Source organism: Rana temporaria, chromosome 2, assembly GCF_905171775.1.
Source record: "Rana temporaria chromosome 2, aRanTem1.1, whole genome shotgun sequence".
Taxonomy (NCBI): Eukaryota; Metazoa; Chordata; class Amphibia; order Anura; family Ranidae; genus Rana; species Rana temporaria.
The window spans coordinates 185,280,961-185,290,176 of record NC_053490.1 but is presented as its reverse complement, the minus strand read 5'-3'; positions in this window follow the sequence as shown (position 1 = coordinate 185,290,176).

The window sequence follows — 9,216 nt, the reverse complement described above, 5'->3', positions numbered from 1 at the left end:
CATCATTAATGTGCAGCCAACAATTCTGCAGCAACTGCGTGATGCTATTGTGTCAATATGGACCAAAATCTGAGAAATGTTTCCTACACCTTGTTGAATCTATGCCACGAAGAACTAAGTCTGGCGTGTGCAAAGTCTAAAGAGCGAGCTACCATCCAAAGGTAGTATCCACAATTTCAAATTTCATAGACATGCTCTTACTATGACATATATTTTACGGCTTTGTTAAAAATAAGCCTACTGGCACAGAAAACATTCTCACATAGTCCACCACATACCTTAGATCAGTGGTCATCAACCCTGTCCTCAGGTCCCACTAACAGGCCAGGTTTTATGTTTTACCTTGGGGAGATGCAGACTAGAATTCTGCAATCACTGAGCAGCAAATTATATCACCTGTGATGTATTTCAGTTATCTTGCAAACCTGGCCTGTAGACATGTCCCCGTGTAGTTTGTTTCGTCTCGTTCCATGGATTCGTAAAGATTCGTAACATGTCATGCGGAGCACCTCAGGGATCCCCCTTGTCGCCCGTACTATTCAATATCTATCTCCGCCCTCTTTTTGAAATCATCAGTAACCAGAAGATACTCTACCACTCCTACGCGGATGACACGCAACTATATTTTCGCATCTGCAACAATATCTCGGACTAGAGAAATGCCTTACTTTGATAGAAAATTGGATGATGGAGAGTTACCTTAAACTCAACGACTCAAAAACAGAACTTCTCCTGTTTCACGCCAACCGAAAGAGACTTCCCGCACCAATATTGACACCGTCGCCCATTCTGGGACAAACCATCACCCCTAGCACCAAAGTCAAAAGTCTCAGGCCCCGTTCTCACGACCAAACATGTCTGCTGAAACTGGTCCGCAGACCAGTTTCAGCAGACATGTTTGGCCGTGTGTTGGCCCGAGCGGACCATTTTCGGGCGGATCGGACAGGTTTCCAGCGGACAACTGTTTCCTGGACTTGCTTTAAAACAGTCCGCTGGAAACCTGTCCGCCCGGACATGTACGGTCGTCTGTACAGACCTACCGTACATGTCCTGCCGCCCGCCATCCCTCGCATGCGTCGAATGACTTCGACGCATGCGTGGAAGCATTTTAAAGGCGGGCCGCCCACGTCGCCGCGTCATTGTCGCGGCCACACCGCGTCATCGACGCGGCGACACCGCGGACACGCCCCGCGTATTGTTTACGCGCGGACCTCAGTTCGATGGTGTGTATAGCCATCGAACAGAAGTCCCCGGGCAGTCCCCGGCCAGACATGTCAGATGGAAACGGTCTGCAGACCGTTTTCATCGGACATGTCCTGCCGTGAGTACAAGGCCTTAGAGTCATTTTTGACACCCACATGACAATGGATGCACAAATAGGGTCAGTAGTCAGCGGATCTCACCATCTGCTGCGCCTGCTACGTACACTCATTCCCTTTATCCCGAAAGAAGACATAACAGTCGTGGTGGGTACAATTATCAACTCCAGACTCGACTATGCAAATGCCCTCTACCTCTACCTCGGACTCCCAAAATACCAAATCACTCGTCTGCAAGTCGTTCAAAATACGGCCGCTCGACTCGTGACTGGGAAAAAAACATGGGAATCGATCTCACCTTCACTGAGATCCCTTCATTGGTTGCCAGTAAAAGACAGAATCACTTGAACATAAATGTGTTCAAGGAAATGCCCCCCAATATCTATGCGAAAAATTAAAATGTCACAACCCCAATCGCGTTCTGCGATCCACCAACCAAAATCTACTCCAGATACCCAAAGCCAGATACAAGTCCAAAGGAGAACGAAGATTTGGAATCCAAGGACCTAGACTATGGAACGCTCTACCAACCAGCATCCGGTTGGATGTGAATCACCTGGCCTTCAGAAAAAAACCTCAAAACCCATCTTTTCTGAGGGAAAAAGTACAGTAGGGAAAGGATACTAAGCGCTCAGAGGCAATTCAGTTCGCATGTGTTGCGCTATATACGTTTCTCACTCACTCATTCACTCCCTCATTCGTAATTCTGTCTAATTTATTTTCGTTGATTCGAAATTCGTAATTTTGTTAGATAATAATTTTCGTTTTACGAATCCATTAAACGAAAATTATTATATAACAAAATTACGAATCCATTATTTTGTACTTTCGGAAATACATTGTGGTGCGGTCATTCGCAATCTCGTATTTTAGTTTAATTTTCAACACGCGGCTAATCCATATTAAGATAGACTTTCTCTTAAGCCCCGTGTACACACACGGTCTGACTTTTTGCCAACAAACTTCAAAATTATCAAGTTTTCCAAAAAATCCGACCGTGTGTACGCTCCATCGGACAAACTTTTTCGGTTTTCATCGGACAAAAGTTCGCTCTGCAAACGGACAAACTTTTCGGCAACAAAAGTCGAGCCAACTCCCTTCGGACAAAAATCCACTGAAAAGTTTGTTTGAAGTCCGATCGTGTCTACGGGGCTTTACACCAATGTGACTCGGCACAAAATAGATAAGCTGATTGGCTAAGATATTAAGTAAGATACATCACTCACTAACTACACTGCCCAGTGTCCATTCGAAAGAACGATTCGAGTACACAAATGGATAAAAGAAACGGATTTACAAAACACACAAATGAAAATACGAATATACGAAATTATGAACAGACAAATGATTTAAAATACGGAATGCAAATCGTTCGTTATAGATGTCATTTTCGTTCTTTTGCTGTTTCGGTGTTTCGTATTTTAGTAAGTTTGTCCAATCGTATTTCTCTTTCGTTCATAGACGGACACAGCCTTCATTGACCTTAGGGTTATGCTTCTTCCTACCAGGAGATTTAGGCAGAATTCTACAGCACTTAAGGTGTTAAAAACCTTTCCTTCATGTCGCTCCTCCCAGGGGGCGTGGCTCCCCCAGGCATAACCCACACCCTGCTCTAGCAGCCTCAGTTTGTTTTCTGCCTAACGACAGGAGGTCAGGCTCTCTCTGGAGTTCCTGGACTGGAGTTTTTTTCTTGCGATTTTTCTCGCTTTTTTATTATTTTGTTCCTGCATTTTTGAATCCTGCGATTCTTCTATCAACAGCCGACTGGGTGACAGGCTGGGTCCTCGACCCTTGTAGTCCCCCCATGTTCGGCCTTCGAGCGTGTGCCGGCCCTCAGCTCAGCTTTGGGACGTCCACGACAGGCCCCGTTGCTCCAGGGGCGGCCGGGGAACTTTGGTTCTAGGGCACACATATGACCGGTCTCTATGGCTGTGTCACAGCGTGTCTGGCCGACAGCCATGCCGTTTATGGACGTTGGTTCTGTCTGGGATACCTCCAGCTGGGTAGTCGCAGGACGGGTAAGTAGTGGCCCCTTACTCAGGTAAGTGGTCTGGCTGGTGTTTTCTCTAGGGAGGTCGACTGAGGGTCCGCCCTGCTTTCCTCTCTCCCCTTCCTCTCCCTCCTTCCCCTGACTGGGTAGTGGCTGTGAAGGGGGGCCTCCTGGGTTTTCTTTATTACCACCGGGGCCCGTGTGTTGTTGGGGGACTGTGTTGTTACTCTGGGGGGTGCTGCTGTGTGCTGCTGTGTTCTATGAGTTGATTTTTACCTCAGACGGCGGCCATCTTGGAAATCTCCTTGGTAACGCTGTGATTCTTCCCTGAGGTGACAAAGCACAGCCAGTGCTGCTGTGTTCTATGAGGTAATTTTTACCTCAGTCAGTGGCCATCTTGGAAATCTCCTTGGTAACGCTGACAGACACAGCACAGCCTCTGGTATCTTGTACAGTTTTAGTGCTGTAACAGTTTTTTAGGCCTCTGGTCTCTTCTACCAGTTTTAGTGCTGTAACAGTTTTAGTGCTGTGAAACGCTGTGAATCTTCCTTGAGGTGACACATCACAGCCAGCACATCAGAGCACACCTCAGGTTTTTTCAGCTCCCTCTGCAGCTGGGTGGGGTGGTGAATACCAGGGGCCCCCATGCTCTGCAATAGCAGCAAGGAGGTGACCAGTGGTTTTTTTTTTGTCCTGCCTTGCAGGGTGGGTGACTCAGCGCTGACACTATGGAACCTGAGCCAGGTCTCCCTCTCAAGCTATGACTGAGTTAACCCTTAACGCCCCTTCCCCTGCCACATCTGTTATGTTGGCTGTCCTGGGTTTCTTGCCAGGTTTGAAGCAGCTAGTGCCCGGATGGGGGGTAAAAAAGCGCCCCCTCCCTGAGCCCGCTTCTGGGGATGACACAGAATCGCAGTTTTTTTCTGGTTCTGTTATGTCAGAGACTGCGGGTTTAACCCTTATGGATAGTGAGGATGACTCTGCTGCAGTCAGTTGCTGGCAAGAATTTGTTGGAGCTCTTGTTTCTGCGGTGCGTGAGACTCTAAAAATTGAGGATGTGGTGGAGACACCTCCGTGTCAGTACCAGCAGACTACCACGCACCGCTGAAGTGTTTCCTTGTGTTCCTTATTTGGACAATATGTTATACAAGGAATGGGATGCACCGCAAAAAGTTTGTCAAAAAACTTTGCAACCCGTTACCCCCTTGGGGGGGCTTTAAAAAAAAAAAAGTAGGTCTCTCCTCCGCCAGTGGACCCCCCTGTGTCCAGACTGCGCAAGGCCACCACGTTGCCTGTGGAAGGGGCTCCTGCATTTCAGGATCCCACTGATAGGAGAGTGGAGGCCGTGGCCCGCTCCCTATTCACGGTGGTGGGTTCGGTGGTGAGGCCGGCTCTGGCCCTGGTCAGGCCCCGACTAAAAGGGCGAAGCTCCTGCTGCAGGAGCTGGAAGAATGACCTCTAAGGTGGCCTTGGTGATGGCCGTTAATGGTGAACGGTCCTTTTGGGACTTCCCTGAATGGCATCATTGAGGATGCCACGGGTGGTAAGTGCATGCTGTTCCCACAGTCTGGGAAGGGCTAGGGACCTCGCCCTGTGCAAGGACCCTCCTTGCCTACCTCCGAGCGTTTTTTCGCTCGCCCTGTGCGGTGGGGGCAGGTCTACATGGTGCTTGAATCCCCGCTGCGGGGTAGCAGCGCACCTGATACCGCATGCCTAACAAGTCTGCGGACATACCTGCTTCCGCCTGAAGGTCTGCTCCCGCACGTGTCTCAGGTGGGAGACTGGCTTCGCATTGTGAAGTGTTTTCCTTGGGGTACAAAATTGAGTTTCTCTCTTGTCTGCCAAACAGGTTTTTTCCCTCCGGCTTCTGGCCTCCTCCGGTTCGCCGGTTGACTCTGTCAGGGGCTGTCCAGGATCTTCTGGTCAGGGGAGTGATTGTGCCAGTTCCCTCGTTGGAACGGTCTCGGGGTTTTTACTCCATTCTGTTTGTGTCCCCACGGAGGATGGGGCCCGGTCAATCCTGGGCCTCAAGTCCTCGTTTGTTTTGTCAAGGTGCAAACTTTTAGGTGGTGTCGATTCGCTTGGTAATAGCGGCACTCCATCAGGGGGATTTTCTGGCATCCTTGGATGTCATGAACGTGTACCTGCATATCCTCAAACCACCGGAGATTCTGTGCTTTGCGGTCGGGGGGGACCATTTTCAATTGGTGTCCTTCCCATTCGGCGGGTTTTCGCCAAGGTGCTTGTCCCGATACTGGCCCGGCTGTGACAGCGGGGGTTTGTTATCATGGGATGTCTGGACGACATTCTCCTACGAGCTTCTTCGAGCTCTGCATTGGTGGAGCCGTGTCTATCACGTGTCAGGCTCTCCGAGTGTTCGGCTGGTTTCTGGATTGTCCTGTAATCAGGGTTGATTCCGTCTCAGGGACTGCAATACCTGGGACTAGTCCTGGATTCCTCCGGGACGGGAGTGTTTTTCTCCTAACGGAAAAACATCAGACTCTGCTATCTGCTGTGCAGCAGTTGCCGACCCAGAAGCGGTCATCTCTGCGATTCTGCAGGAAGGTTCTGGGTCAGTTGGTAGCCTCTTTCGAGGCGGTTCCGTATGCCCAATTCCACGCCAGGGTACTACGGAGGGAACTGCTGTCACGATGGGACTAGCTTCCGTCATCTCTGGATTACCAGATACAATTGAGTCATCTGATCATGTCTCCCCTGGTGTGGTGGCTGGCGTTTCCGGTGCTTCGGGCCGGAAAGTCATTTTTCTGCAGGCCACTGGACAGTGGTCACGACGGATGCCAGCCTCTCCGGTTGGGGAGGGGCGCTTGGGGCACCCAGTCAGCCCAGGGGCACTGGACTCAGGTGGAGTCCTGCCTACTGATCAACGTTCTGGAGCTCCGAGCAATCAAGCTTTGCCTTGCCAGGTGGTCCCTGGATCTACAGGGCCGACCGGTCAGGATCCTGTCCGATAACACCACGTCCGTGGCGTAGGTTGATCATCAGGGAGGCACACGGAGTTCTGTTGCAGCGACGGGGGTCGCGCACATCCTTTCGGTGAGCCGAAGGGTCCGTTCCGGCTCTATCGGCCGGGTACATTCTGGGAATACGGAATTGGCTAGCCGACTACCTAAGTCGCACTGCACTGGGCCAAGGAGAGTGGTCTCTCCACCCGCAGGTGTTTTGGGGTCTGTGCCGAAAGTGGGGCACTCCGGACGTGGACCTTCTAGCGTCCCGTCTTTATAGGTAGGTGCCACGGTTCGTGGCCAGGTTTAAGGACCCGTGGGCGGACGCGTCAGGCGCGTTGGTGGCTCCTCGGGGTCACTGTCGCCTACTTTACACCTTCCCTCCTCGGAAGCTTCTTCCTCGCCTGCTGCGCAGAGTGGAAGTTGTAGGTATTCTATCGGTCCTGATTGCCCCAGATTGGCCGCGTCGCTTCTGGTACGCGGACCAGGTGCGTCTGGTGGCAGAGGCCCCCTAGCGTCTTCCCCTGGGAATTGATTTTCTGTTACAGGGTCCGATCTTCCACCCTGTTTCACAGCCACCGGCCTTAGCGGAGTGGCTGTTGAGAGCCAGGGGATTAAGGACCGAGGCCTATTGGGCTCGGTGGTCTCTACCGTGCTGCCTGCACGGAAGTCTACCTCACGTAGGTTTTTTCCTCATGCATGGAAAGCCTACTTCTCTGTGTGTGGGGAGATGAACTGGCACTCTCATACATGCGTTGTGTACAGGATTCTGCTGTCTTTGCAGCAGGGAGTGGTTCAGGCTCTCACCTTACGTACGGTTAGGAGCCAGATTTCTGCTCTGGCTGTTTTTACTTGCAGCGACCCTTGACATCGCACTCCTGGGTGTGTACGTTGGGTCAGGGGGTCTGGCAGGTGGCCCCTCCGGTGCGCCCTCCATTACCCCCATGGGACTTGAATTTAGTCCTTTCAGTGCTTCGGGATGCTCCCTTTGAGGACATTCGGGAGGTTTTTTGTTTATTGTCACAAAAGGTGATTTTATTTCTGGTAGCAATTACCTGAATCTGACGGGTGTCTGTCTGTTCTGGCGGCCTTGTCTTGCAAGGCTCCCTGCTTGGTCATCCGTAAGGATGAGGTGGTGCTGCAGCCGTTTTTTCTCCCTAAGGTCGTTTCGGCTTTTCACTTGGATGTGGACATTGTTCTTCCATCCTTATGTCCTCGGCCGAAATGCCAAGAGGAGGCCACTTTGCATCCTCTGGATGTGGTTCGGGCCCTACGAGTGTACTTATCTGTTATGGTTCCGGAAGTCGGGCTCACTGTTCGTGTCGCTGGCTGGCCCTACAAGAGGGCCTGGCAGTCTCGTCGACCACCGTTCCTAGGTGGTTCCGACAGATTGTGCTTCAGGCCTATGCCCTGAAGGGGCGGGCGCCCCCCTTTCGGGTCACGGCGCATTCGACCAGGGCGATCGGTGCCTCTTGGGCTTTCCGGTATCAAGCCTCTGTGTTAGAGGTGTGTAGGGTGGTGACCTGGTCGTCGGTCCACACTTTTTCAAAGTTTTATAGGGTGGATGTGAGTGCATCTTCTGATGCCTCCTTCGGCCGCAGGGTGTTACAGGCGGCAGTTTAAGGTTGGAGTTCCTCCGTTGAGTAACTCCGGTTTTTGTTTGGGTGTAACCTGTTTTTGCTGTGTTATTTTTCCCACCCCTCGAATTTTTGGACACTGCTTGGGGACGTCCCTAAGGTCAATGAAGGCTGTGTCCGTCTATGAACGAAAGAGAAAAAAGGATTTTTGTACTCACCATTTCTCTGAGTTCATAGACGGACACAGCACCCACCCCTCCTTTGTTTGTACTGCTTGTTACGAACTGAGGCTGCTAGAGCAGGGTGTGGGTTATGCCTGGGGGAGCCACGCCCCCTGGGAGGAGCGGCATGAAGGAAAGGTTTTTAACACCTTAAGTGCTGTAGAATTATGCCTAAATCTCCTGGTAGGAAGAAGCATAACCCTAAGGTCAATGAAGGCTGTGTCCGTCTATGAACTCAGAGAAATGGATTTTACGGTGAGTACAAAAATCCTTTTTTTCCGCTTGTTCGTTATTTTGCTTATTCGTAATTCCGTAATTTTTGTATTTTAGTACTTTCAGCTATTCGGATGTTTGAATTGATTTGAATGTACGAATACTAACAAATTCATACGAAAATCCACAAACGGAATCGCACATGTCTACTGGCCTGTTAGTGGGCCCTGAGGACAGGATTGATGACCACTACCTTATATAATCTCCTAAGGCAGGAGTGCTTACTGTATAACAGCTTTTAGCCGAATGATCGGAGAAAGGGTAGATTAAACCTGAACTTTACTAAACAGGTGCAAAGTACGATTAACAACGCAAACAGGGTCAAAATGGCAAAAATAAATTCATACAGTACAGAATAATATTAATCTAGTTATAAAACAATGCAAATAGGAGCTCATAGGAGAAATGTTTTTGCCAGTCAATGAAGCCCCTAGATGGCAGTACAACACAGTCTCTATAAGGCTCTGCATGCATAGAAAACGAGAACGACCCTTGTTTAAGTAAACAGTGCAGTAGAGCAGTGTTTCTCAACTCCAGTCCTCAAAGCACCCCGACTTCACTGTGAGAGACACTGTAACAGTGGCTAAGCAAAAGTGTCTGTTACTTTACTGCAGTGTTTCTCAATTCCAGTCCTCAAGACGCCGCGACAGGTCATGTTTTCATGATTTCCTTCAGATGAAACAGCTTTGGTAATTACTAAGGCATTGAAACTGATAAAATCACCTGTGCAAAATAGGGGAAAACCTGAAAACATGACCTGTTGGGGCATCTTGAGGACTGGAATTGAGAAACACTGCAGTAAAGTAACAGCCACTTTTGCTTAGCCACTGCTACAGTGTCTCTCATAGTGAAGTTTAGAATAGATTTAGGTAC